Source organism: Eptesicus fuscus, chromosome 3, assembly GCF_027574615.1.
Source record: "Eptesicus fuscus isolate TK198812 chromosome 3, DD_ASM_mEF_20220401, whole genome shotgun sequence".
In the NCBI taxonomy this organism is placed as follows: Eukaryota; Metazoa; Chordata; class Mammalia; order Chiroptera; family Vespertilionidae; genus Eptesicus; species Eptesicus fuscus.
In genome coordinates this window covers 79,955,356-79,983,100 of record NC_072475.1, presented here as the reverse complement: position 1 = coordinate 79,983,100, position 27,745 = coordinate 79,955,356, and the positions used below count along the sequence as shown (strand labels likewise).

The following is a 27,745-nucleotide window of genomic DNA, read 5'->3' as shown; positions in this document are numbered from 1 at the left end:
GATGTCAAAAGAGCAATCACTGAAAGGGAATCTCAGCCCCCTTCATGTTCTCCTTAATTTTGGATTGTGTAGGCAAAGAAATGTGCTAGGCACCCTCCCAATATTGCAGTTGACAGTTAGGTACCTCTACAAAGTTATTATTAGGTTCTGATAATAACTCTTATATTCCTGACTTGTAATAGACTTTTTTTTTAAATGACAAAGCCAGGTATTTCTGACTCATTGTCTATCAAGTGCAATACAGTCCATGAAATAATGGAAGTGGAATGAAAGAAAATTATGCTTCTTCCCACAATTAGGACTGTTCCTAGTGGTCTCCATCCAATGAAATTTGCATAAGTTTTCCTTGCCTCTGACTTTGACATCTTTCTTGAGAAGTGATAGAGTGTAGAGGTTAAAAGTATGACCTCTGGAGCCAGGTTGCCTAGGTTGTTATCCTGGTTCTGCTATTTATGGCCTGTGTGACTTCTCTGTCTCAGTTTTGTCATGTTCAAATGGGAAAGAGTACAAATCTCATAACTCATGATTTTTAAGTGAGTTAATATCAGCATCTGTCCTTGCCTCTTAAAAAGTCTGATCTAAACAGAGCAACTGCAGTGATTCTTTTAAAATATGAGTCAGATCCTGTCACTCTTCAATTCAATACTCCCAGAGTCCCCATCTCCATTAATGTGAGAGCCGAGGTGATGGATCTGCATTGACCTGTCTGACTTCGGCTTCTACCATTAGTCTCCTTGCTTATAAAACTGTAGTCCCATTGGCTTTCTTGATGTTCTTCAAACACACCAAACATACTCCTTGTTCAGGACATTTGCACCTGTTGTTCCCCGTGCTTGAAACACTTTCCCCTAGAAATCTTCCCTAGCTCACTCCATTTCTTTTAGGTCTTTGCTCAAAAATGACCTTTACACTGAGACAGACGTCTCTGATCATATCTATAAAAAAGCAAATCCACCTTACAACATCCATTTCTTTCCTTTCCTTTCTCCATAGCACTTTACATCATCTGACATGTTATGAATCTAGTTGTTTTCTTGCTATCTGCCTCCCCACTAGAATGCAAGCTTCTTGAGGGTGAGAGCATTTTTTTCTCACCACTTCACTACAGAATCCCCAGCATCTAGAACAGTGCCTTACAAATATGAAATAGTACTAAATGATCATTTATTGAATAAGTGAACAAATGAATGCACTTAGAACAGTACCTTGCATATCTGATGCTACCCATCATTGTTGTCTTCATCAACATCATCATCTTTATTATTATCTCACATGAATTACAATCTTCTCTGGATTGTCTTTGTAATGTTAGTAGCCAAAAAAAATTCCTGATGCAATTGTAATCTTTATATACTGATCTTTATATTGTCTTTGAGCACTAGTCATTCCTTAGCTACAGTTACTAGAGGCAACTAGACTCTACATGGATTTTGCTCATTATATGTTATGGCATGTCAATGATGTGTATAGTATGGAAAAGGCCTGGCTTAAGCAAGACTGAAGCAGATTAAGTTGGTCACACTTCATCTTTCCTTTCTGTTCTTTTCTCTCTTTTTTGAGTTTTATGACAAGTTAAGTTAGATAAAGGCCATATGTCTCCCAACATGGAGAGAAGTTGTCTTATAAACAAATTTAGAGTTAGTGCTTAGTAACTTAGTATCATCTCTCTCAGAATGTTTGAATTTTAAGAGTGGACACTAGGGATAGAGTATTGCTTAACGTGAAGCTCAAAATCCCTAATGATGAAAGTTGTTGACATGTGGCAGGGCTGGGGAAGCAGACAGGGACGGTCTTTCCATTGCACTTGAAATGACATTAAGGGAAAGACTTCTTTGACCCATGGATAGTTATTGGCTTAGATCATCTCATTCTTTACTTACAAGCTCACTCCTTCTGAACAACAGAAGTATGAGAGGGCAGAGGACACGAATGGGCTCTTTCCAATGAATGCTTTCATGTAAAACTGATGCAGTGAAAAGAGCATGGAATTGTGAGTTAGAAGTCCTGGAACTGCCTCTAATTATAAAAAATGTTACTGAAAAGGGTCTCAGTCACACCTGCATGGGATATGATTGCTAATGATCTTCCAGATCTAAAATTTGTGATTTCTAGATTTCCATAATTAAGTGGCAGTTGATAGTTGAGACTTCTCGTTAAGGAGGGGAAAGGAAGGGGCATAAGTGCCCTAGGTTATAGTGCCATGGGATTCAGAAGCAGACTGAGAAAGGATTTGGCAATTTAAGAGTTATCATTAAGCTTCTACTTTAAAGAGGACAAAATTAGGAGGGTAATGTGTTTCATGTCAATAAACTTCTGCTTCCTCAATGTGTCTAATTTTCTTTTCTGTACCACAAAGGGTGGGTTCCCAAAAGTTAAGGAAAATGGAGATCCTCTCAAGTATGTGTTGTATCGTATTGACAGCAAGATACTCTACTGCCCAAGGATATGCTCCTCATTTTTGTTAAGGAAAAATATCACCCACGAAGTCCTGGGGTAAACCTTCTAAGGGAAAGTTTGTACTGTGTCCACCCATATTATGTTTGGCTCTGGTCAGTACCATTATTTTTCTCCTTTTATGTTTTAAATGGGGTGAAATTTGCAAGCAGAAAGGAAAATGCAAACACAAAATCTTTCAGTATATATGTGTTTTATGAAAGGTAAATTTAAACCAAATGAATTCAAGGCTAGTATTTTGCTTAGTACCCTAAACTAAAAATGGGCGCAGTTTGCCAGTCCCCTCAGCCAGGGCCTCACCATGGTTTTAGATGCTCTCCAGTGAAGAGGAAGAGAAACCTATACCATTGCTGAGTATTCCTTGTTTTGCCTTTGTTCTTATAAACAAGTTTCTTCTGAGTCTAGGAACTTGATGTAAAATCATGAAGCTATGGGGAGAAGGGTGGAGAAGCCTATGCATGAGAAGCGACTAGAACTTTCTAAATGTAAACCAGACAACCTACATGTTTATACATGGGTACTTGTACCAAGTAAACAAAACATTGTCCAGATGCCCAGTACACACACTGCCAGGGGGTGGGGTGTGTGTGTGTGTGTACGTGTGCATACAACACATCTCAAAGGGTGTCTCAACAACTGTGCCCTGGTAGTGAAAGTGTGTCTAAGTCTGGGCTTCGCAGATTTCATAATCAGCTGGGTGAAGACAGTTAGAAAATAGTCCTGTCAAAGAAAACTGTAGTAAAAATGGAGAAAGGCAGCCAAGCTGATTTGGCAGAGTTAAGACTATCCCTCCTCATTGTCTTTAGGGTCAGAAGTTAAGGCAAGTAAGTGAAGATGAGTCTGAGAACTTATTTCCTCCGTCAGTAGAAGATGGTGAGAAATGTCCTGCTCTTCCAAAAGTGTGACCTATTGCCCCACAGGTCAGGGAGGGTCAGGTGTGTGGCTGCACTCTGCTGGGGCTGCATGGTGTTGGCTGGCTGCCAGCCCAGGGGAGGGGGAAGATCTGTGCCCTGCCCACTTCTGCCAGTACTAACTGTGGGGCTCGGAGGATGCTATTTCAGTAACCCTGGCCTCAGCTTTCCTCACCTGTGGAAATGAGGACGTTTGAGATGATGGTTCCTAAGGTTTCCTGTGCTCTCCACCTTGTTGTCAGTGCCTTGGTTCTTGGAGCAGCCTCATCTACATCACTTGGGAGCCCATTAGAAATGCCGTCTTGGGCCTCACCCCAGACTAAGTGCTCAGAATCTGTCTTTTCATGACACTGCCAGATGGATCATATGCATATTAATGTTTGGTAGCGATCACTTTAACATCCCTTTTTGTTCATATAACTATTTTATCAACAATTATTAACTTTAACACATTATAAGAAAGACTCTATATTGATTATGACTAGATTGGTTAATCTACACTAAAAAAGAGTAAGAAAGAATGTCTGTGTGTGTATATGTGTGTGAGAGAGAGACAGAGAGAGATTTGCTTAGAATGGAGAAAGCCCTGTGCTCAGAGTGAAAATGTACTTGAGAAAGTAAAGTAAAGCCTAGGAAAGAAATCCTTTAAAAGGTCTGTGATTTGAAGCTCTCAGATAATTTCTCAGTAGTATTATCTGTAAAGTATTACTCAACTATATCTGTAAAGTATTACTCAAATAACCTTTGAGTATCATCTCTGTACAAAGCACAGTGCTGGGTTCTGCTGAGGACAGAGACATTGCAGGATCCTAAGGTGAGAGTGGGAAGGTGCCGTGGAGATGATTTCTCCATCCCGGTTCCTCGTGGCACAGATACAAGATCAAGGCATAGGGATATTTGTGATCTCTTCCCAGAGTCACACAGGAAACACAGAGGCAGAGCTGGGACAAGGAATCAGGTCTTGAACGAGAGATTGGAGGTTTTGAAGACCAGTTTACAGGCTGTTGCAATAGTCCCAGTAAATGTTAATAAGAGCTTGGTCAAGATAGTGATAGTGTGAGTGGAGGGTAAAGATGAAAGAGGGATGGCTAAGGTAGAGCCTTTAGAGCGTGGACAGTCTTTGGCTATAGGGAAGTAGTGAAGGGAGGACAGGAGTTTGTGAGTAGATGTGATGGAGAGAATGGTATTTTTAGTGAAGAGAGATGTGCCGTGAGGGGAGGTTTTAATATTGGACATTTATCACATGGATAAATTCTGGAGCTAGTCTCTAACTATTCTACCAGCAGTACTTGTTTCTGAGTTTCACATTCTACATCATGTGGGCAATGGTCCTTCTCCATTCCTTCAAATCTGACTCCTCCTGGATGGTTTCCTTCTCTTTGATGGAGCTTTTCTTGACAATACAACCTCACTCTACTCCTCCTCTGAACTATATCACTCATCAGGCACGTAATGATTTAATTTATTATTAATATAATCATTAAACTAATGTTCAGTTCTAGGCTTTGGCACAGGCTTAGTCCCTCTTTCAACGGAGCATACATTCTAGTAGGAGAGATACATCATAATAAATATACAATAAATAAACATACACAGCAATTCCAGACAGTGGCAGTGGTGCAGAAAAAATAAAACAGAGTGACGTGCTAGAGACTGGGGACTACTATCGTACTGGGTTTGAGTGGAGTGCTTTTGCTTCTAATTGCCTATGTGTTCTCTCTCTAACTAGACTGTAAGTTCCTAAAGGGCAGCGATCCAATCTTATGTTACTGTGGCAACCTTCATAACACAGAGTGGTCTATTGATGACAGGGTAAGATCTTATCACAATTTTTTAAATAAATAAGTGACCGTTGAATGCTTTACTCTAAAACCTTTTCTGTCATCAATTCTGGCATTTCCCCTACATAATATTTGTATTGTGAGCTGGCTAGGTAGCAGTAGTGCTGTCAGTGTGTGTGTGTGTGTGTGTGTGTGTGTGTGTGTGTGTGTGTGTGTGGCATGACGAGGGCTATATGTTAGAAGTGATGAAGAAATAAAAAGACATGCATTCATAAATTTCCCCAAAGAAATTGGCCTTCCAGGTGGAAGCAGCTGCATGACTCAAGTATATCTCAGGTGTCCTCTGACTATCTGTTGTTGGTGAGAATTTATAACCGTCATTGTTGGAACTGTGTATTTTTCAGCTAGAGTCACTCTTAGGTGTTGAAAGATTCTCAAATCACCTCTCTAGTGCCAAAGCACTTTCAGTTAACTCCCTACATCGTGCTTTTATCTCAGCTTCCATGATCTTTCTCAGGAATGCCAGCATTTTAAACAATTTGGTTGTTTTCTCTTTAACTTCCTAATCTGACCAACTTAATTCTGAGTCATAAACCTGTAAAGTTTATTAGCAGATCTAATCATCCCCAAGGTTTCTTTATAGCAGCTACTCCTTTCGTCTCATGTAGTTAACAGGAAATGTGTCATACCTCAGATAGGCACTCGGGTCTTTGTGTTGATTTTACATTTTTGTATATTTCAGGTGGGAATTATAGCCAACTGACTAAATTACTACACAATAAATTTTTAAATGAAAAAAAAAAAAAAACCCTCAAGAAAAAGTGGGTTTGAGAGGAAGATGGTGAAAGTATAACAAAACAGATCCAAATCAGTTATGCCTGAGTCTATCATATGAATTCCAAATCAATACCCCTATTTCTACTTTGGTTACCACATCAAGGTCTGGTAGTCATAATCTGGTATAAACATGGCTGGTTCTGTTATGATGGTGCAGTAACCAAGTGACCCTGGGGCCTGGAGACAGGCTGCTGGGTGTCTGTGCAGAGAGGCTCTGGCAGGTCTAGTCTGTGAACTGTTGGCCACATGCAAACAGTTCTCCGACCCCTCCAGGTCCATACCCTCTGTTCAAATGGGTATTTGGATATTCATCAGCCTGATTTGGTTCCCTTCTTTGACGCTGTTTCAAGGTCTCTCCCTGACTGAGCTGCTGTTGGCTGCTCTGGGTGAAAATATCCAAAGTCTCAGAATCTTACTCCTTGGTCCAGGCTTCTTGTGGTAGGTGTTCCCAGCAGATCCTTCCTAGCCCTGAGCGTAAACTCAGTCAAGCTTAAATCTCGTTAATCTTTTCTGATTGGTGTTCATAGCAGCACAATTTACAATAGCTAAGATTTGGAAACAGCCTAAGTGCCCATCAGCAGATGAGTGGATTAAAAAACTATGGCACATCTACACAATGGAATACTACGCTGCTGTAAAAAGGAAGGAACTCCTACCATTTGCAACAGCATGGGATGGACCTGGAGAGCATTATGCTAATCGAAATAAGCCAGTTGGAGAAAGATAAATATCACATGGTCTCACTCATTTATGGAATATAATGAACAACATAAACTGATGAACAAAAACAGATTCAGAGACAGAGAAGCATCCATCAGACCATCAAACCTCAGAGGGAAGGTAGGGGAGAGTGGGGGTAAGGGGGAGAGATCTACCAAAGGACTTGTATGCATGCATATAAGCCTAACCAATGGACACAGACACCAGGGGGGGTGAGGGCATAAGCGGGGTTGGGGTGGGGGGCAATGCGGGGCATAAGGACATGTATGTAATGCCTTAATCAATAAAGAAAAAATATGCCAACAAAAAAATCTCATTAATCTTGATATTTGGAGGAAGACATTATAATTAAACATCCAGGAATGTGCTACTGAAGTTGAAACTTTTGATATGTTTGTTCTCTCTGCTTTGTTCAATTCGAATGCCAGGATAACCAATTTTTAGAATTCTAGTATGTGTTATTAATAAAAAAGACTTCAACCTTTATACAGACCTAGCTGATGTTCCTTAATTTGTTTATTAATTCTTTAAAAAAATTGAATGATTCTCATGTACCATGCAGGAGGTCAGGAACTCTGTATACAAAGATGTACATGACCTATGGTTCTTACCATCATGAAGCTTATGTTCTATGGGATACTCATGAAAAAAATGAGACCAACAAATAACTGAAATAATTACAAATTTTGGTAGTGCTGAGATGGGAAAAAATACGTGTGTGTGTGTGTGTGTGTGTGTGTGTGTGTGAGAGAGAGAGAGAGAGAGAGAGAGGAAGAAGGAGAGTGAGGGAGAGAGAGAACATACAATTGGTGTTATGATGTAAAATTACTTTTATTTTTAATTTTTTATAAAGAAACTTGACCATTAACTGTAAATAATACTCATGGAATAGCAATTAATAATGAAAAACCTTTAGTTTAGAGACTTATCGATAAAAAATAGGCCATTACAATTCAATTATCTTAGGGTTTATGTGATTAATAACCAAGAATGGCTTTTTCAATTGCTTAAAAGTTGTCTAAATTCTATTTTCTCTTCCTAATCTCTTAAGATTAACATGCTATGAGGAGACCACAATGACCAATGTAAAATACCTCATTAGTAATTTTAGTAATTTTTACTTTGATTACATGTTGAAGTGATATTTCAGACTTATCATGTTAAATAAAGTATGTTGCTAAAATAAATTTTACCTGTTTCACTTTGTTTTAAATTTGGCTGCAAGAAAATTTACAATTTCCATATGTGTCTCTAAGTCCTATTGAATAGACTGCTACAGAATTTGGTATAAAAATTCATTTATTAGATTAATTTATTGTAGTTTAACATGTGTACCCTTAACAATTAGTAGAGTAGTGGGAACAAAGCAGAAAAGAAAAACTTTGTCCCAAGGTGAAAAGAGACTCTTGTCACTGGGAGAACATACCTTTGTACATATATTCAATATTGAATTAGAAAAATTTGTTCAAATGTGACCATAATATTACTCTCTCAACCTATATATCCATCCATTTCATTGTGGCTATTTGAGGTATGTTTGGTTTTCAAGCTACAGAAGGTTTCAGCCCCTTTAGGCAAAAATGTTGGTTGCTGAAGGAATTATTGATTAAAACTGGACTTGTGAGCATCCTGGATGGTGGACTCATGTGGTTTCTGTCACTGTTCATAACTGAATCACACACTGTGGTGGTGGTGCTCTGTGTGTGTGCAGGGTGGGACGTGGGGGGCGGGCGGTGGTGAGAGAAGGAGGGAAGGGGAGGTAAGCATCTGGCCTGAGTATTGGAGGCTTTTCTACCACTTGGAAGAGGAATGAGACACCCTGTAACTCAATTCTTCTCTAACCACCTCCAGGAATAACATAATTTCATTAAACAGCAGTCATTTTTAAACTAAAAAAGAAGTCTTTTCCAAAAGGAGAAAATAATTGCTATTCATTTCTTGTAACATTAACACTTGGCAATTTCATCCCACCATGTTGGTAACATTCTTGTGAAACATTACAATAAACTGCACAAGGAAAACTAATAATGACATCTGTGTACTAATTAGCTGTGTGGTTTCAGGAAATCTGCTTTAGCTCTCTGGACTTCAGTTTCTTTATGTGTCACAAGAAAGGGCTTGGATTACCAAAACTTTTAAAAGATTTAATTCTTACTGCTAATTCTGCCCTTAGGTTCCCCATCCACAAGAATGGTTGGATGGTGGTGAGAGAGGGTCAGTGTGAGATGCTAAGAACAGAGATAGAAAGCTGTTGCATTAGCTCATCTGGGGATCTTGCTACAATGCAGCTTCCACATTCCTAACAAGATCCCAAGTGATGCTGGTGCTATTGGTCCACAGTTTGATTAGCAAGGTGCGATGATCTCCCTCCCCCTAATCTTCTCATTCAATAGATTAAAGTGGGTCTTCAAAAGGCAAAATGATTTGCCCAAGCTCACGCAACAATTGAGTAGTGCAGCCCATACAAAAACTCCTGATATTATGACCATCAATCAGTTTGATGACAACATCACTTTCTACATCTCAGATATCCCCTCCGATGCCAAAACCCTTGTTTGATAATATTTTGTGGCTTCACCTTCCTTAGGATTCCCTCTGGGCTCAGTGTTTTGGCCACACTATCTCACTCACTTTCACAATATCATCTCAAACCACATGCAGTAGTTACTAGAAAAATTAAAATGGACAAACAAACTAATCTTCAATTCATGGCCTCAATATCCATTTAGAATGACCAGTGCATGTTGATGGACTATGTATGGAGAGGAAGTAGAGTCCAATAAGGAAAATATCCTATTTGCTAATTCCATGAATTTTAACAGCTTCCCACTAATGCTCTTCAGGTGATATCAGCTTTAGCAAAGACTGTTTTTGATATCAGAGCCCACATTCTGTGGAGCTTTAGGAGTTAAGATAAAAAGAAGTTAATTACTTCTCAAAGCAAAAAAATAGCCAGCACAAACCATGTGATAGCCAGTAAAAAAATTTCCAAATTGTCTTTTATGTTCAATTATCATTCATATTCAATAATATTATTTAAGTTCCTGGGGGTACAAGGCAGTGATGGACAAAGTTAATCCAAAAAGGCAGTTTCACCTCTACCTACTTTGTAAAAAATGAGACTCCATGCATTTAAAAATATCCATTACCCTAGAGCTTGTTCTCTTTAGTCTGAGAAAAGAAAATATTCTCCAATGTAGATAGACTAGCATTTCCCAAAGCATGTTCCTTAGAACAGTAGTTCCAAGAGATGCTCTTAGAAAGAAAAGGGTTTTGTTAATAAATAAGTTTAGTACTCCTGGCTTAATATATATTTCCCTTAAGTTTTACAAAGCACAGTAGAATATGAAAGTCTCTGAGAAGTCCTATAATAAAAATATCTTTTAATTTTGTTTAATAGCATTTCCCAAATTATTTGACCATAGATTTTCCCCAAGCCCCCATTTTTCTCATGAAATGTCTATTAGGATCCTGTTCTGTGGGATATACTTTGGGAAATGCTGCTCTGGATTATTTCCCCCAATTTTTAGTATGCTTTTTCTGTGGTTTTCTGGCTAATGTCTTAGGTTAAACATATCAGCACAAGCTACCTGGTAATTATGTATTTTAAGGGCATACATTTTAACTATTTTATATATACTAGAGGCCTGGTGCATGAATTCATGCACAGGTGAGGTCCTGCCGGCCCATCCCAATCAGAGCTGACTGGGCCGGGCCAGCCAGGGGGAGGGGCTGTGGGCAGTTGGTGGGCTGGCCCCACCCCCTGGTCAAACTCCTGGTTGAACTCTTGGTCGGATTCCTGGTTGAGGGGACAATTTGCATATTAGGCTTTTATTATATACTAGGGGCCCAGTGCATGAATTGGTGCACCTTGAAAGGAACTGTGGGCTGGGAGGCTGCAATGGGCACAGGGGTGGGTCTCGGCCCATCCTCCATGCCCCGACCTGGCCCCTCCTGCCGCAGCTCCCGGTCTCCTGTATGCTGGCAGCCCCAATCCTGCCACCGCTGCTCCCATGTGCTGATAGTGTGGGCCCCGCTTGCACCCGCCGAAGGCACAGAGTGATTGGCTGCCAGTGGGTGCGAGTGGCAGTTGCTGCCCTGATCACCTCTCAGGAGTAGGGGGAGGTGGAGAAGCCCTCAGGGGCGATTGGGGCTGGCAGTGGCTGCTCGGACTTGCTGATGGCACCAAGTGATCAGGGCTGGCGCTGGACACCAGCTGCGGGTGTGAGCAGCAGCTCTGGCATGAAGCGGGTGCAAGTGAGGCTATTGCTGGCAGCGGGTGCTAGAGGTGGCTGCTGGCCCTGATCGCCCCTCAAGAGCAGGGGGAGGTGGAGTAGCCCCTGAGGGGTGATCAGGGCCAGCAGTCGCCACTCACACCCACTGATGGTGCCAGCCATGGGTGCGAGCAGGGCTGGCGCTGGCAGCAGGAGTGAGCGCTGGGTGGGACCGTGGCACACGGGAGCAAAGAATTTTCAGTAACCACTAGAGGCTTGCCCCGATGATAGCTACCGGTGCCCTGCCTTGGTCTGGCACCCCTGCTCGCCTGCTCCACCATCCTGCCGCAGCCAATGCCCACCATGTTCCGAGTGCATCCTGTGGTGGTCTGCGCACGTTATAGCGACCAGTTGCTCGGTTGTTCCTCTGTTCAGTCTCTTCGCATATTAGGGTTTTACATAGAGAGAGGATATTTTAAAAGCAAAAGGAAAATTTTTAGGAAGGGTGTGTTGAGATTTTCCTTCTGGTTGTGAGAGCTCCCGGCATCTCTCTGTGAGCAGTTTGGTTTATTATCTAATGTTCCCTCATCTGTGAGGAACTAGAATAAATGGGAAAAACATGTTTAGAATTAAAAATAAACGTCAGGCTTTGCTGATGTTGCTCACCTCCAGAGCAACATTTCTTTAAGTATCATATATGCATCTAATGGTGAGATAGGTTTAAATGGCACATGGACAGACATGAAACATTTTCTAGCTATGTATTTAATTTAAGGTAGTTTAGAAAAATTATAATAGCATTCTAAAACATATGGTATCATGTATATTCATGTTAAAGTAGTATTTATGTTTGAAAAAATAAGTTGACTTAAAGACAAATAGCAAGCATATAAATAATGGCAAAAAGAAACTGTGAAAGAGATGTACAAATGACTATCGCTTGGGAATCAATGCCGGGGGAATTAGTCAGGAAGTGAGTCCTGGGACTTGACCTGTGTCCTTTCAGAAACACCACCCCCTTGTGTTTGAGAACTATCACAGTATAATGGAAAGGTGATTGGATTTATGTTCAGGAGATTTTGGTCGTGAGAACAAGGATAATGAGACACAGTTCCTGCTGCCAAGATGTTGCTTTTGTAAGATGTTACTTCCTAAGGCACCCCTCTCAGTCTGATACCCCCAACATTGGAAGCCTCATACACAACCCACACTTGTACATATCACATACATGAGTTAGTGCCAATGAATAAGATACAAGTTTCTTGTATTTTGTACAAATGAAAAATAGTACAGTTATGCTCCAATGCTGAGATAAATAACACACATTTGCCTTTTTAAAGTTAGCATCAACTAATATCACCAGATCTTTTGCCTTCTATAAATTAGGACCTTTAAATGGACCATTACAATAATTTGGCTGCTTTCTGTTAGATCATTGATTCTCCACTTAGGATAGTTTTTTTTCTTCCGCCCAAAAATGTAAAGACGCATTTTTGGTTGTCACAATGGGAGCAGTGCTATTGGCATGCAGTGGCTAAAGGCCAAAGGTGCTTCTCAAATTCCCACAGTGCACAGGACAGTTCCTCACAACAAAGCAATACCTGGCTCAAAATGCCAATGGTGCTGAAGGTGAGAAACCTTGTGTGAGACTGACTTAGGAAGGAAGAATTAGACATAAGGATTGCTGAGTTCAATCACATAGGATCATTGGGCATATGTGAACAAAAACTCTATGCTTCTAATTTTATTTTTCTCCAGACAAAAAGTAATGATAATACAGTAACTTATCTGTGGTATGCTGAACAATAGACTCCCCAAAATGTCCATGTCTAATCCTTTGAACCTGTGAATATATTATTTTATATGATAAAATGGACTTTGCAGATGTACTTAAGTTAAGGATCTCGATATGGGGATATTTTTCTGAATTATACAGGTGGGCCCAATCTAGTCACAAGAGTCTTTATAAAGAGGAAGACAGGAAAGTCAGAGTTAGAAAAGATGTGATGTGAAAACAGGTTGGAGTGACATGCTTTGAAAACAGGGGACGGGGCCATGAGCCAAAAGATGCAGGGAGCTTAGAAGATGGAAAAAGCTAGGAAATGGATTTTGTCCTGTAAAATTCCTTTGGACTTCTGACCTCCGAAATTGTAAGATATTAAATTTGTGTTGTTTTATGCAACCAAGTGGTAATTTGTTACAGCACAATAGGAAACTAATACACTATCATAATTTGAGAATGGATATGTATTTCCACATATAGCTTAACTAGATTTTAGCACACAAAATACAGTCAAACCTATAGCTATCTGGAACATTTTTTCTTTCAGGGTATGAAAGGCATTTTGGGGTTTTGCATAAACATCCATGATCATGCTGGTGAAGTGCTGGGAGGTTTTAACAGCTGGTTGATAGAATCTTACATAAGCTAACTTTCTCCGTGCTGCCTTCTTTTATAGGCAATTTATGGGTAAAAGAATTCATCAACTGTGTTGAAAGATGCAGAATACAAGGAACTATTGTGACAGTGGCTGTACGATTATTTGTTGAAATCTCCAAATTACAAACATTTGTTATGCTCTCACTTAAATCGTTTCATTTATTTTTTGCAACAACCATATTAAGTTGGCTGTTATTATAAGAATATTATAAATTTTTCACAGAAGCCCCACTGAAATGCTGCGTTTCCATTGAACCCTGAGTACAGATGGTCCATATCAAGTATGTTTGTAAGTAATTAGATGGCACCCAGAGTACAGCATGTAGTAACTGTCAACACCTCGGGTATGTATTCACTGGTGTGCCTTTGTGCAAGGCTGCAGCCTCCTGCCCCTACACCCACTTATCACATGGAATGCAATTCCTCCATGTATCCCTTGCCTTTTGTGAAACTTAAAAGTTTTATAATCATATGGTCCACAAATCGTGTGCCCACACACACACGTGAACAGGTAAGGGTAACTGACATTTGCATAGTGCCCGATAGCCCACAAATGCTTTTTACCACCATCCTATATAATAAAGAGCTAATATGCTAATTAGACCAAACAGCAGAACGACTGTCCGGATGACCTTCTGGATGAAGCCAGGGCTGCAAGGGGCTGCGAGGGGCGGTGAGGGCCGAGCCCCTTGCACCGATTTCATGCATTGGGCCTCTAGTTGTCTTATAATTCTTAGCACATTGTTATTATCACTATTTTACAGGTTAGAAAATGGGGACTAAAAGAGTCTAATATCTAATGTTGATAAGGTAGTGGAAGCAGGTGGGACTTGAAGTTTATTTCTCTGACTTGGAAATTACTGGTCAGCCTGCTGTGAGGTGGCTCATTGCATTTGGACTTTCAGAGAGAGACACAGAAGCTGGTGATCACATTGAGCATTTATAGCAGGAGTGGCCCACTATGTCGCCCAGTCATCTGGCCCCTAATGTTCTGCTCATAAGACTATTTCTCTGCTGTTAGGCCTTGGGAGAGCTCCCGAGACTTCACTCTTCTCCTTTGGCTGGGAAAGGAAGGTATTTTTCTGGCTTCTGGCTTTAGTCACCAAGTTCTGAGCTGAACACCTCACATGAGTAAAGTAGCCTGACTATTGTATCCATATATATTTTTTAATCACAGAAAACTGCATGGATGGATGAATTAGCACTATTATAAAGAATGTTATTCTATTAACTACCATATTATAGACTTGAATAAACACAATCAACAAGACATGGCCATAGGCTTGAAATACTCAGAAGTAAATTCTACACGTTTGGACTGAAAGCGAAATTACTCTGTGTGGGAAGCCATCAATCAGAAGGAGAACAAATAAAGAGGAAAAATTTAAAATTGTAGGGGAGAAAAATGTATATCAACATAGGGTATGGTATAGACCATACAGGTAAGAGAGACTTATTTCTTCACATTGACACGTTTTATTTGGCAAATTTTTAAGTTCACGAGGAAACTGAAAAAGACAGATTAGCAAGGATGAAAAGAATAGCATACTATACTAATGTTACTATCCAGTAGAATGTGACTAAATTAATATTATTTCATGGTGATATATATATAAAATATAATTCAAAATAAAAGATTTAAATGTGTGGTATTTGGAAGATATTCATATTTTGGGGACACTAATGGTGTACAAATTTTTATTCCTTTTTCTCACCACTTTTGATGATAGCAAGACAGCGTTAAGCATTATCCCTTACCATCAGCTTTTAGTGCTGTATTTTGCATTATTTGACATTTGTGTTTTCACTGCCTGAGCTTTATTTTAGCTGATTGATATCATTTTTTCCTTAGAGTCTTTATAACATTAAGAATAATTTTATTTATTCCTTAGAGTGAGGCATTAAACTAGCATATTAAAAATTTTTAGAAGATGGCAAATTTTGAAAAACACTTAGAGCTATTTTTTATAAATAGCATTATTCATCTGTAGTTATAACTGAAAATGTGGGGAGAAAAGTATTACACCAACATGCAGGATGACAATCCAGTGTAAAATATTTCCATTTCTTTTAAGAGCGAGACTTGAGGTCCACTTGAATTCTTGCACTGCCTCCCCTTCCCAGGGCTTTTTTAAATTTTGGCAACTTTTTGCAATTAGGTAATGGAAGCACAATTCCCATTTAGAAAATTATTCTATGAGGTGCCAAATTCAGACTTTATGAAGAAAATACACTACCTTAAGAAATGATTCTATCATGAAAATAGCACTGACAAATAGCAATGGGAAATAGGTTATTGAGATTTGACAACACTCCATTTCAGCAAGAAAATGAGGTATGACTAGTTTGAACCAAATGACAAACTCTTTATACTATAAAGAATAGTAGCTACTCATTCAATAATGCTGTATGTCTGCTGATTTATCTTTTCACAGCTTTTGGGCTCGAATGCTTATAAATGATCCAACAGTATGCTATCCCTCCCACTTTAGGAAGGCAAGCAAAGAGATGCATTTGGGTTTGAATCCTAACTCTAACACAGTAGCTAGGCACCTTTGAGTAATTTAGATACACTTTCTAAAGCCCCATTTCTACAGATATAAAATAGAATAATGGCCATGGCCAGTGTGGCCCACTTGGTTAAGCATAGTCCCATGCACCAAAAGGTCACTGGTTTGATTCAGGTCAGGGCACGTGCCTGGGTTGAGGGCTTGATCCCCAGTAGGGAGTGTGCAGAAAGCAGCTATTGATGTTTCTCTCTCGAGTCAATGTTTTTTTTTTTCTCCCTCTCTCTCCAAAATCAATTAAAAATATATTTTTTAAATGGAATAATAGCCTCTGCCTCCCAGGATTGTTTTTAGGATTATAGAGAATGTATATAAAATGTCCATACAGTCCCAAGCACCCAGGAGGTCTAGGTTCACAGTGATTAAACTTGAGGAGAGAGCTCTTCATATAAAGCCATACTCTAAGTGTGCTGCTGGTGGCACGGTTGGCTGGGTCACCTGCTACTGAAAGGCCTGAGTGAATGCAGGACACTGTATTTCAGACCAGATGACAACAAGGTAGGTTCCCAGAGACTGAACGTGTTTGACTGTTCTGAACAGTTTATTTAGTCAATTCACTTAAAAAATTAGCTCATTTCAGAGCTTGGCCCCCAAACCTGGTTTCATGAAATGTTTGATTGTTTTTAGCCTATGGTTTTGGTCTTATAGAGGTAAAGTTAAGAGTCTCTGCTAGTCCACATTCATAGCACTTCAGCTTGGCTGAAAGAATCTGCTGTTGTAAAAACAGAATGCTTGCAATATGACAATATTGGCTTAAATATCTGGACTCTTTTTTTATAATGTGAGCTTGTTCGAGGTACAGTCAGGGTAAGTGGAAAGAATCATTTCACTGGAAGGATTCCCGAGGGTTCGTTTGGAATCACTGAGTCACTGAAGCTCAGGCTGGAAGAAATCATGTGGTCCCATCCACCTGCTTCCTGGCAGGACCACCCACTCCCTTTCACAAACTAGGATTTATCATGTCCCTTAAGGGCTGCTGAGGAGGGAGCTCTGGAGGTTTTAAATAATTGTGAAAGACCCTTAAATATTGCACTTAGTTATAGCAGTTCTCACATCTAAATAAAGCAAAAAACAAACAAAACAAACCATTTCCATTTCCAATGAATGGTCTATCAATCTTAGTATGTCTGTGAAATAAGTTGCAATTTATATTTTCTCTCCTGTTATTTTTTTCCTCCTTTTTCCAACCAGGAGACTTCATTCATTTATCATTTACTCATTTATTCATTCATTTAACCAATGCTTTATGAGTGCCAAAAATGTGCCAGGCCTAAGACTTGATATGATTTTGGTAAAAACAGAAAAGGAGCAAAAGATAGACTTTGTCTTCTAGAATCCAGAGTCTCATAAAGGGAGAAAGACATGTAAAAGAATAATAAAAACATGATAAACACTGTAATAGAGATATGAAAAATTCTATGAAAGTACAATGGAGAAAAAAGCAAATAAGACCTCTGCTGGTGTTTTTTCTCTCTGGATCTTTTCCTGGAAAAAGCATCTTACATTCAGAAGATAACAATTCTCCATTCTTCCTTTCTGCAGTTAGAAGCATATTTCACAACACTTTACGTCAGAAATTCTTTCTTCTGGAACGTAAGTCCCTTGTGCGGAAGGGAAAGTGGGAAGGGACTCACATTGACTGAGTGGTAAACACAACACCATGAGGTAGTAATTATTTTTCTCATTTTCCAGATTTTATTCACCATTGAATTTCTAATGGACTGTGTAGGTGCTGAACAAATAGTGTTGAATAGGTAAAAGGGGGAAACTGAGCATCAGAGAGGTTAAGTGACATGCCTGCGGTCACAAAGCTAGTAATTCTGATATGTTCTGTGGTCCTTACACAATTCCAAGGCACTTAAGCCATTTCTAGTGATTTTGGATTTAGTGACAATGAAGAATGTCAGATAATATTTTTCTGTATAAAAGGTCTTCTTACAGTTAGTCATATTCAGTAGCTTCACTTTCTATTTCAAATAAAGCTGGCATTAACTAGGTGAGAATACATTCCCTGCATAGAAGTAGTAGTGTCCAATGGTGAGAACAGTTGGCTCTGGAGTCCAACTCTCTGGGTTCAAATCCCAGCTCCTTTGCTTGTCAGCTACTAACAAACCTTAGTCTTTTTTTTCCCTATAAAATGAGAATAACAATTACATTTCTCTCACAAGGTGCTGATGAAAGGAGATAATAAATATAATGCAATTAGTGCAGGGTCTGAATATAGAAGACCTTAATACATGTGAGGAATTATTAGTGTCATATCTGTCCCAAGTTTCTAGAGGTGGTGAAAATCTCTCTTAGTTACTTGTTTCTAAGACCCAACCAGGAAATTCTTTAGGTCTAACCCAAAGTATCACCTTCTGCTGTAATCAAAGGTGGTTTCCTTGAGTTATAGTCTGAGAAAATATATCCCAGCTGGCCTTTCATATTCTTGGTGACTTTTACTAAGCCAGCCACACTTAAGACTTTTTGTTTCTAGACTAAATACACTCCCTGGTCAGAAACTCTTTCTATATAAATCCTTCTTTTCTCCCTCTAATCTCCCACTTTTCTTTGGACCCTTATGAATCAAGGCCATTGGTGTGAAAATTTTGCTTATTAAAAATACAAGAGATTTTTCTTAGAAAATAGAGTCTACAATTGCTGACTTAATGCTACAGGAAAATCTCAGCCAGGGATAGGTGAAGTAACAGTTGCTAATGAAGTCACTCAGAGATGAAACTTTCTCTGGATATTAAAAATACACCCCAGTACATATTTATATATCTTTAGCCACAGTAACTTATCTTGTAAATGTGTTGGCCCATTTTTCTTACTGTCCCAAATAGAGATTCTGATTTGGCCATTGTCATGCCAGAAACATATTGAACTTTTTCAACAAACATAAAGCAATTTGCAAAAAAGAACAGGAAAATTCTGGAAAGATCTGTGGAGATAGTTGATCCTATCTCTCTCATTTGACAGATGAACAAGCAAGGCTTAGAGAGGTTAAATGACTTGCTCAAGATCATACGCCAAGTTAGTGAGAGTGCAGCACTCTGATTTCCATTTCAAGGCTCTTTATTTGATACCAAGAACTGCCTTTCATGTTGCTGGTTTCAACAAACTAATAGACTACTACTGATATATAAAATGAAATTGTCTAGCAATGAGTTGATTATAATTTCCCCATTTTCTGGGCATGAGAGAGAGCTAATAGTAATACAATCCTACAAAAAGAACATGAGTGGGAAGGTTGCTGCCTCTTTCTCATTTTCTTTGCTATTATACAAATGTCACTTCCCACATGTCTAGCTTCCATCTGGATTCAACACAGAAAAGGGAAGTTGGTAGTAATATTATTTCGTATTCTTAAACTGACCTCCCTTGGCTTTTACAATTACTTAATGACTGTTTTCAAACACGCCTTGGACTTAGAAGATTGCAAACTTGGCTCTGAAAGGAGCAGTCTTATTCCTCAGGCTATTTTCTTAAGCTCTGAAAGCTTTAGTGAAATAATGCATTATTATGTCACATATGGTGCTCATCTTAGTTGACTGCTAGAAGCTGCTGAGTTCCATATCTGTAAGAAATATCCATATGTGGGTAGAGTATGTGTGTCAACATTTATATGAAGAATTATATTCTGTACATATAATATATATATATATATATACATATATATTTTAAATATGTTTTTATTGATTTTCTTTTTAGAGAGAGAGGAAGGGAGAGGGAGAGAAACATCCATGAGAGAGAAACATTGATCTGCTGCCTCCTGCATGCCTCCCACCAGGGATCGAGCCCACAACTGGAGCATGTGCTCTGACCAGGAATTGAACCCACAACCTCTCTGTGCTTGGGACAATGCTCACCCAACTGAGCCACACTAGCCAGGGCAATTATTTACTTTTTTTAATCCTTCAGTATTTGGGGCATTTTTATTTGTAGTGGAGGGGAAAAAAAAAATCAAACATGTCTTTAAGTGTAAGAGAACAAAACATGAGTCCTAAGGAATTGGTTTTTTGAATAAGTTATCTGGTATTATCTAATGTGACAGTATTATTGCAATAAGTTTTTATTATATATGTTCTTTTTTCCAACTACTGCTCCTCAATATTATAATTACTAGTAACTGTTTCGATGGAGAATTTGAATAATTCTGCCACAGATATATTTTTAAATCATATACAAGGGAGAAGTGAACAAGTCTTGAGAGGTGATACAGTTGCAGAAAAACAATGACCTAAATATGGAGATCTAGTTTACCATCTGGAAGACTTCTGGGGCCCCGTGTGCTTGCTTCTCCATAGCTTGTCTTGTAGATGAGCATAGTGCCAGCAACATATCCTTCTAGTACAAAAGTGTAAAATGCATCTCCTTCCATATTCACCACTGTCTTTCCTTTCTTAAAAGACCTCTCTCGACCAATGAGAACATTTCATCTCAGACACTTAGTCACATGAGGCATTGAGTCCAAGTCAGCATGGCCAAACAATGGTTGAGAAACAAACCAATGGTTACTTGAGGATTAGCACTGGCCAGTGACTCAGTGCTCAACATTTCAGACAAGTTGTTTTGGGAATTGTATGGCCTCCAGCAGGAAAGGCAAACTTGCTCACCCACGTGCTGTGTTGAGGGATCAGAAAGCAAGGAAGGTGGAAATTTGTTCCCCAGGATAAATGTGTTCCACCCACTCCTAGCCACAAGTGGGAGTAAAGGGTGGGGCTTTGGCCTAAAGGGTGGAGTCACACTTGTCCCCCTCCTTTCCTTCTAGGGATGTTGGGGAGACCAGTGAGATCATGTCTACGAAGTGGATTGACTGGAATGTGCTCATGTTGTCCAATGTAAATTATGCCAGCAAGATTTTTTTAAATTTTCCTTTTCTTTTCTCAGAACTCTCACAAACCATTGGCAACCTGTACAAATTGTCCCATGTCCTTAAGTTCAAGTCCCTCTGCCAGCACACTCTGGGTAATTCATTTGTGGTCTGTCTGTAAATGGCCAAATCCCAGCTCTTTGTCTTGCAGAGCCTTCCCATGGACAGCTGGAGCTATTCTGAGTGAGAAACTGTATGGAAAAGTACAAAGGAAGATTTGTGGTTGGCCCTGATGTCTATCAAATTCATATAAAGTCATATAATATATAAATTCTCTAGACCTTGCCTGAGATGGTACAGTCGGCCAACTATATCCATGGGTTTCACATTCACAGATTCAACCAACTGGTAATTGAAAATATTTGAAGACAAATGCTATGGTGTTGCTCATGTGTACTATGTAGTTAGGCCTATGAGGGTTGCATCTGTATTCAACATGTACAGACCTTTTTCCTTGTCATTATTTCCTAAATAATACAGTATAGAACCTATTTACATAGCATTTACATTGCATTAGATATTATAAGTAATCTAGAGATGATTTAAAGTTTAGGGGAGGATGTGCCTAGGTTAGACGGAATTACCACCCATTTTATATAAGGGACTTGAGCATCTGAGGGTTAAGGTATCCGTAGAGGTCCTGGAACCAATCTCCCATTGGATACTATGGGACAACTATATTCAGAAATTCTCTTTTAGTTCAAAATCACTTCTCTAGATCCCTCATATATTTTTATATGAGATACCTTCAGGTGTTCCACATGAAGAAGTTATATGATCATATGGAGGATTATGCTTTTAAGAGAGCCAGAAAGACCTCTGACAATCATGTATTAATTTATTTTCTTTTGGTATTCTCCCTCTAAGATATAAAACCAGCAAATACCATGGCTTCCACAGAAAATTTCTTGAAACATATTTCTATTTTCTGATGATATTGGGGAACCACTGGTGAATTTTCAAATAACCATGACATCTTGCTTTTAAGAACTGTAGCAACTAACAAAAAAGAGAAAAAGCAAGAAAGATTTGTATATTGGTTTTAAAAATGATTATTAACAATGTTTTATTTATATGGATTTTAATCTATTTTTAAACAGATTATTACTCAAATTATTACTCTTTAAAGTCATTTATTCTTTTTCAAACCTACTAAACTGATGTATTTAATGCTTTTTTAATGCTATCTTTTTAAAAGTTTCATTTCCTCTTTGTTTAATATTTGTATGTAGAAGTTAATTGCCTCTTAAATATTAGACTTTGAATCCAATGGATTTGGTATATGCATTTATTAGTTACAATAATGAATGACAAAATTGTATGTTTTTCCTTTTCAATTCTTATGCCTTTTATTTCTATTTCTTGCCTTACTGCACTGACTAGGGCCTCCAGTATAATTTTGAACAAAAATGGTAATAGTGAGCAACCTGGTCTAGTTCCAAAGTCACAGGTAAGGGTAATGTTTGCTGTAGAACTTTTGTAAGTATGCTATTAGATGAAGGAAGTTCCCTTGGTTTGCTAGGCACTTTTGTCATTGATGGGTGCTGAATTCTATCAAATGCTTTTTCTGAATCTATTGAATTTATTATGTAACTAGAGGCCTGGTGCACGAAATTCGTGCATGGGAGGATCCCTCAGCCCAGCCAGCACCCCTCGCAATCCAGGACCCCTCGGGAGATGTCCGACTCCTGGTTTAGGCCCGATCCTGCAGGGATCCCCTGCGGGATCGGGCCTAAACTGGCAGTTGGACATCTCTCTTGTAATCCGGAACTGCTGGCTCCTAACTGCTCACCTGCCTGCCTGCCTGATCACCCCTAACCACTCTGCCTTCCTGCCTGATCTCCCCTAACCACTCTGCCTGTCTGATGCTCCTTACTGCTCGCCTGCCTGCCTGATCACCCCTAACCGCCTCTGCCTCAGCCCCTGCACCCGGGTCCCAGGCTTCCCTCCCTCTGGCTGGCCACAGGCACTGGGACCCTGGGTGGTTTTGCCCGGGCCCTGGCTTTGTCAGGAAGGATGTCCGGAATGACGTCTGGAAGATATCCGGTCTATCTGGTCTAATTAGCATATTACCCTTTTGTTAGTATAGATTTTCTCTTTTTCTGTTAATGTGGTGAATTACAATGACTGATTTTGTATCATATTCCACACTTGCATTTCTAAAATAATACTGACTTGGTTATGCTAATAATATTTATGATTTTCACATCCATGTATTTGCTATTTTTCTTTTTTGTAACATTTTTGTCAGGTTATGCTGGGCTGATAAATAATAGGAAACTGTCCCTTATCCCTTTTTTGTCTATTCTCTGTAAGTGTTTGTGTTAGATTTATTATTTAAATTTGGAATAATTATTTAAATTTGGAATAATTCACTGGTGAAGCTATCTGGATGTGGAGTTTTCTTTGTGGGAAGTTTTATAAAAATAGGCTTAGTTTCTTTAATATTATCAAACCTTTCAGCCCTATTTTTTTCTGTGTAAATTTGGTATAATTTCATATAAACTGTCATCTTTACTGGCATAAATTGTTTCATAATATTTTCTAATGCCCTTTTTAATGTTGGCTACTATTCCCACAGTAATAATGTCAATTATTATCATCTGTTCTTTCCTTTTTTCTTTTTGTTAATCCTCACCTGAGGAATTTTTTTCCATTAATTATTAGAGAGAGTTGAAGGAAGGAGGGGAGACAGAGAGAGAGAAACATCAATTGGTTGCCTTCCACACCCACCAGGGACAGGAATCAAGTCTGCAACCGAGGTATGAGGTATGTGCCCTTGACTGGAATCAAACCCGGGACCCTTCAGTCCTCAGGCCGACACTCTATCCACTGAGCAAGACTGGCTAGGGCTAATCATCTGTTCTTTCAATTTTGTCAGGTCATTTCAAATTAGCACATTTATTTATGCCAAAAAAGTGAGATGAGCGAATACTGATGCGAATCACACACTCTTTTTGATTTCTGTGATGTCAAATGTGTACATTAACATAAAAGTACTTCTTCAGCCACAGGAGGAGTCAAAATACTAGTTACGTTTGTGGCTTTAGTGAACTGAGGTCCACTACCAATATCTCATTAATATTTGAAATATCACTTTTCAACTGCCTTTTGTTCCTGAGATTATTCCTAGGATGAGTTGGGGAACATATGAACTCCCTGGATGAAGACTTTGGTGTTCATTTGGGAGTAAGGAAATTACTAAAGTTACTAACTAAAATACACCTGGTCAGACATTTCAACTTCAAGCAGGGTAGTCTTATAAATCTGTTACAAAATTGAGCACCTTCTGCTTCATTAGCTACCAGCTAAGGTGACTTGGTTGAGTAACCTAACTAATTTGTAGTACTCTTTTCTAGTACATGAAGTGGAGTTAATATGATTTTCCCTTTGTGCAGCTCTAGTGCTTATAGTAAATAAAAAATATTGTAGGTAGTGCCCTATGGTCCAGGGAACATCCAGAAAGAAGGTCCAAACATGTGAATTTGATAGAGGCACTCCTGATTTTATGATTCCTTTCTGGATCAAAAGTAAAGCAGGAAAGTAGCCATAGAAAGAAAGGGAGTTTAAAGTGTTAGTTTAGTGCTAGCTCTCAGTACCATGTCCATAAGATAGTCAGACCAGCCCCATTGTGAAGTCTCAAATCGAGGCATTTGAGAAAATGACAGTAGAAGCACAGTACTTCAGATTGTGGATGGTGATAAAATCAGAAAGAATACTCAAACAAAGGGCTTTTCTCCAGTTCCTGGATTGCCTTAATAAGATGGTACATTTTTGGATGGAAAAGAATTCAGAGGTCATTGAGTCTGGTGCCCTAATATTCCCCGAACAAAACTGGCACCCAAAGATGAAGTAGCACCTATAGTGAAGAAACTAATGTCACAGGTGTGTCTTGCTTTAAGGAAAACCAGATTACAAAATTCTAAATGTAAAAACTGACTAACAAAAGGGTAATTATTACCTTATAAAGACATTTTATTAGTCAATAAATTACCCTCTGCAGTATTCATTAAGCAACAAGTTCCCAATGCATTTAAGAAGTGATTCAATGCTCAAATATCTGATTTTCAGGCAATTTCAGCAACCCATTTATTGAGGAAAGCAAGGTGCACTAATATTCTTTCTGTGACTGGCCACTGTGAGCTTAATCATATACCAATTTATGGCATTTTCCCAGGCGGTGATGTATGTGAATGTTGTTGCTTTGGCTGAACAAAATGTGGGGTCTGAGCTGTGCAGCCAGAATAGGGAGGGTGAACCGGAAGCTGTGGCTGGAGGCGCTTTCATGTCTGAGGCAGTGGCAGGATATTGCCTTCCTTCTTGTCAGCCACACCTTCACGACTTTTTAAAAAATGGATACAATACCTTTTATCACAAAGGTATATTAAAAATGAAACAGAAGTTGGGTGGAGTAGAAATACCACAGTCCAAATCCTTTACCTCCGAATTGACAGGGTGGGGTGAGCAAGGCACTCCTTGCCAAGGATGTTTATCTTGGCCCACAGGACCCGCAGGGGCTGTGAGGGCCCAATCTGGCCACAAAGCTAAGGGTTCTTCTTTTGCCTTAACTCCTACCATTTGTAGAGATTTCCTATAAACATTCTCAAAAAAATGTTCTGATTTTTTAAAAAAAGGGTTATTTGGAAAGGCATCCATTCATGAAAAAAAAAAAAAAAAGGAAGAGATCATGAAATGTGATAGCATAGCATTGTTTCTTTGTGTGTGCCTCAAGATATTATGCCTTGAGATTTTTCTATAAAACTATGAAATCATTAGGCTTGGTGATGATTAGGAACACTTAGAGATGCATATGTGAAGAGCCTCATGGAAATGTGAAATATAATTATAAGCAATATGTACTGAGGTCTGTTTTAACTGCTTTATATATATTAATTAATTTAGTCCTTATAACAATCCTATGAGGTAGGCACTATTATCATCACATCATCTCTACTGTTCAGATGTAAAAACTGAAGTACACAGGGGTTATAAAGCTTGCCAGTGATCACACAATTAGTAGCAAGTGGTAGAGGCTAAATTTAAACCCAGGCAGTCTGACTTTAGAAGTGTAAATCTTAATACCTATGCTCTGCTACTTCTTTACAAATGGTACATAAAATGAGACTAAAAACAAAACAAGCAAACAAAACAAAACCCCAGCCCTGGCCGATGTGGCTCAGTTGGTTGAAGTGTGTCCGTGCACCGAAAGTTGCCAGTTCAATTTCCAGTCAGGGTACATACCTGGGTTTTGTGTTAGATCCCTAGTCGGGGTGCATATAGGAGGCAACCGATAGATGTTTCCCTCTCACATTGATGGTGTTTTCTCTCTCTCCCTTCCTCTCTAAAATCAATAAGCATGTCCTAGGGTGAGGATTTAAAAAATATATCCCAAACCAACAATTGTCTCAGAATCAAAGTGAAATAAAGGCAGGAAAATACAATAAAAATAATAAACAGCAAAAAATATTTTCTCCCAAAATACTGTTTCTAAAAATTTACTTTCATATAATGTTAAGGACTAATAAACTGTTCAATGCAGTGAATAATAAACTCCTGTTATTTACACCAAAGGTAGAAACAACCATTTTAATATAGGAAGAGATATAAAATGATTTAAAGTAGGAAAAATGAATTAATAACTTTACATTTTCAGAAAATCTATTGAAAAGAAATGTAGAAAACCTGTGGCTGGTAATCTCATAATTGATTTTGAAGGGAAGGAGGATGTCCTTAATATCTGAGTCTGAAAATTCACTCAAATTCCTTTTTGGTAGAAAATTCAAGGACTTTTACCCTTAATCAGGAAAGGCAACCAAGCCTTTCTTCCTCGTGGTTTGGTGCCAAAGTGAGTGACACTAAATTATGTGTTGCCCTCTTTCCAATATGTAGTAAGTTTTATGGACCTAGGACCTTGTGTCATTTTCACTAAAAAGGGTTTGTTAAATGCTAAAGTAAAGTGCACAAATAATAGAGTCAACAGAAATAAATGTTTAATTCAAAGAAGTGAGTCTATTTATTACTTGTAAAAGACTACTTCAATAAGATATCTGGCTATAAGAGTTCTCAAATCTATTTTTTTCAGCTACAAAATTGATTTCTGGAAAGGTTGGCTGACAAACCAGATGTATGAAGCATATCTTTTAACTGAAAATACATTGTAATGTCAGCTATGATAGAAATTTTAACACATTAGCTACAAAGCTGATTTCAAACCAAAGAGAAATATCTAAGTATCAGGAAATAGAGGGAATTTGTCATTGTAGTGAGTGGTGGTTGATGCCAAGCAGGCTAGGGTTAGTAGCATTAGATATATGCTTTAGAAGCTAATGTCTAAAGCTCTTTGCACAATGGAAAAATATATCTGGAAATGGTCTGTCCAGGTCATAAAAGGAGCTAGAACAATCTGGTCCAGAGACAGGCCTGGGATATTGCTGAGGATGTAGCCTGAAACAGGGCACCTGCCCCGGGCCATGAGAGGAAAGACTTATGGAAACTGGAAGTCTAAATCTAAGCTGTTTGTGGGACTAGAATCTGAATACCTCAAGCAGAACAGACACACAACCAGGTCTAAGGTAATCTGGTCTAGAACTGGTGACACTTGCAGATCCTCAGCAGAGGACAATGAAGAACTACTCCAAAGGAATCTCCACACCAGGCTGTAATCAGTATAGAGGTAGGAGGCAACTCTCTTTGAAGATGAGCTCACAGACCAAAACGGAAAAGGATCAGCAAAACTCATTGCTTAACAGAGAGATAATTGATTCAACTAATGGGAGAATTCTATTAGATAAGTTAAACTACTGATAGAGAATTATCTAAAAGAAAGTTAAAAATAAGGACAGTAAGAATAGTTAATGATAACAGAGTAAATACATTTATAAGGAAAAGGAGGAAATACTGAAAAATGGGGCATATTTAAAAAGAGAACCAAATATAAATTATAGAAATAAATATGTTCATTAA

The 27,745-nt window shown here is 38.8% G+C and overlaps 1 protein-coding gene across 2 annotated transcripts in view; it reads right to left on the bottom strand.

Moving 5' to 3' along the window:
- The window catches only part of COL8A1 (collagen type VIII alpha 1 chain), a 184,241-nt gene that overhangs the window by 120,068 nt on the left and 36,428 nt on the right, over positions 1 to 27,745 (bottom strand). The window lies entirely within an intron of this gene.